The following is a 3,171-nucleotide window of genomic DNA, read 5'->3' as shown; positions in this document are numbered from 1 at the left end:
CTGGAATAACCCCCCGCAGCGAAGGGGTTAAGCGTTGCGATTTCTGTTTTGCTGCTTCCACTGGACCTTTTCCATCTTTGGATTGAATGATTGTCTGTTAAACTTTCTGCTTTCGTGATTGCTTGTCACAGTTCGATAATGGGAAGTGGAGGTGTGTCTGCGTTTTTCAAACTGTAGTGCCTTCTGTACATCTGGGCTGTTTGACAATGATAGATACATCTCTAGGACTATTACACGTGGACCTGTAGGAACAGTTTACATCAATGAAGATCATGTTACTGCTCACTGGATGTATCTGGGAATAAACAGGTTCTTTTTCACTGACGGGCATCTAATAATGGTCTTGTTTCACATCAGATTGATTTATTTTAACCCCTTGCATGCTGCTGCGATTCTGCTCCTGTGATGAAGATTTCAGCGCGGGTGCGGTCATGACGGCCCCCAGCCGTCATCAGCACACGAGCACTGTAGTGCATGACGGCTGGGGGCCGTCATCCGCATGCAAGGGGTTAACAGTCTGAGATTTCAAATCTACATTGTAGGATAGGTTTGATGAGTTTATTTCTTGACTGTATTTTGTTATTAGCTGTGAGGAAACTGTTTTGAATAACTTTTGCTCTTCTGTAGTATTCTTTTATGATTGTTGCGGTCATAGCTTTATTTATGTTCACTGCACTTTGGCACTTCACACAGTTTTTGTATGCTCTGAGTGTGTTCTCGTAGGTTCAATCACACTGCTTTTAAATATGTGCAGTTTTTCTTGTACTCAGAGCACTGGCAAGGTTTTTATTCAGTGTGGATTTTCTAATGTGTCCTGAGAGTTTTTCCGACTGAAGCTTTTCATGCAATCAGAGCGTTAATAATAATATCCCCAGCGTTGGGTTCTCATGATCATCAAGATCTCATATACGACTGACACGTATCTGGTAATCAAAGCATTTTGGGGGCTTTTCTCCTCGTGAGAGCTTACGTGTGCCTTGGTAATATTTTTTATATCTGAAGGTTTTCTGGCATTCAGAGCACAGATATGTTTTTTCCTAGTATGGGTCTCTCAGGTTCAGTGAGACTGGTTTACTGACCGGAGTGTTTCTGAAATTCAAAGCACTGATAAGGTTTGTCCCCAGTGTGGCCGTCATATTAGTCACAACATAAAATAACATGTATTTATAATGCGCACGTTCACCCAGAGGTCTCTTGGCGCTGAATAACAGATGTATATTGTTACCCAACTCAATGGTACTCATTTTATCGACCCCAGATGGCTGAAAGGCTGAGTGGATCCGCGGGGATTTGAACCTGTGACCATGAGGTCGAACACAGGCCCCTGCAATGGACGCATTAGTCCACTGAGCCACCAGACCCGCAGTGTGATATCAGGCAGTGTGATATCCCTGGGTGGGATACTACTCCACCTGATCGCATCTGGCCGGGTGTTTCTGATGAAGTTTTCATCGTTGACTGAACACTGTAACTTTTTTTTTTTACCCAGGAGCTCAAATCGCCGGAGACTTTGTTTGCAATAGCAGCCAAGCGTCTTTCTCCGCACAAACATTTATTAGCAAGGTGGCCACACCTAGTGCTCCCCCTACCAGATGGGTGCAATTATTCCACATTCAGTGCGGGTAGCAGGGGATTAATAGGGTTCGAAAAATCATTTAATGTTTACTAGACCTGCAGGTCTAGTAACTTAAAAAATGTACTTGACCTAACTGAAATGGACTTGACCTCAGTTTCTGGAAGTGGAGCAAATGTGACAAGATAAGATTCAAAGGCATTTTTGTTGCTCATTCACTTTGTGAGTAATAAAGAGGCCTTTAAATCTTGCTATCTCGTCAGATTTGCTCTGCTTTCAGAGACAAACGTCAAAAGAAAGTTTGTCTTCCTACTCGTCAGAAAGGGCGAGTAGAACCCAAAAATAGTTTGCCCTAATTGAATCTGGCTTGCAAATGCAAGCGGAAGTGTGGATTTTGAGAGCCCTGATTAACTAGTGATAGCACAGTGTGTGGATTTTGTACCCCGCCAGTAAAGTGCAACTCGTATAGAGGGCCTGTGTTTCCTCTTATGGTGAGTGAGACTAGCTCTAACGGTGAAACGTATCTGGCATTCCGAACGTTGATACGGTTTTTCTCCAGTGTGTGTCCTCTTATGTAGATTAAGACTAGCTTTTAAATTGAACCTTTTCTGACACTCAGAGCATTAATAAGGTTTCTCTCCAGTGTGTGTTCTCTCGTGGGCAATGAGGTTGGGTTTTTAATTGAAGGGTTTATGGCACACAGAGCAAAGAAAGGGTGTTTCCTTAATGTGAGTTCTCTCGTGTTGAATGAGAATCTCTTTCATACGGAAGCGTTTTTCGCACGCTGAACATTGATATGGTTTATTACCAGAGTGGATTCTCTCGTGTTCAATGAGATCGGATTCATGGCTGAAGGGTTCCTTGCATCTGTAGCACTCATAAGGTGTTTTCCCTATGTGGATTGTCTTATGTTTACTTAAACTGTATTTACTTTTAAAGGTTTTCCTGCATTGGGAGCACTGATAAGGTGTTTCCTCCGAATGGGTTACTGCATGCCTAAGAAGAAGGCATTTTTGAGTGAAGCTTTTCTGGCATTCAGAGCACCTATAAGGTCTTTCCCTGGTGTGGATTTCCTTGTGCTGAGTAAGTTTATATTTAGAACTGAATACCTTCTTACATACATTGCATTTAAAAGACTCCTTTCTAGGGCTAGTGTCTGCAAGTTGTGTTTTGTCCTGCGCAGAAGCCATTCTAAGACTTTTCCTGATTTCTGTATCAAGATGGTTTAAATATGGTTCAGCATTAATCTCTAAAATACTCTACCGGTGCTCTTCTTAACATTTACAGTTAGAGTCTTTCTGTGACAGAAACTGTTCTCACGTGTATTTATTTGGGTTTTATAAGACAATGACAAGGCATTTAACTCCAGTTTTGTAAACAAACGTTAGGTACATTTTTAAGAACATGTTTTTAGATTATATGATTTCTTATTCAGAAGATGAAAATACTTTCACATTTAATGCATGACGGGTTCCTTACGACCCCAGCAAGAATGACCCAGTGTCTTCACTATGCTGGGGTCTGCTAAAGAAAATTTACAATGATACTCCTTTATACAATACGTGTTCTCTCGTCTTTAATCAGATGAGACTTCAGAA

The 3,171-nt window shown here is 41.6% G+C and overlaps 1 pseudogene; it reads right to left on the bottom strand.

The window, feature by feature from the left end:
• Window positions 1-1,980: 1,980 nt before the first annotated feature.
• Window positions 1,981-2,826, bottom strand: LOC144805715 (uncharacterized; annotated as a pseudogene).
• Window positions 2,827-3,171: the final 345 nt, after the last annotated feature.

The sequence above is a fragment of the Lissotriton helveticus genome, chromosome 1_2 (assembly GCF_964261635.1).
Source record: "Lissotriton helveticus chromosome 1_2, aLisHel1.1, whole genome shotgun sequence".
In the NCBI taxonomy this organism is placed as follows: domain Eukaryota; kingdom Metazoa; phylum Chordata; class Amphibia; order Caudata; family Salamandridae; genus Lissotriton; species Lissotriton helveticus.
The sequence above is the reverse complement of the archived record's forward strand: the minus strand, read 5'-3'. Positions and strand labels throughout refer to the sequence as shown.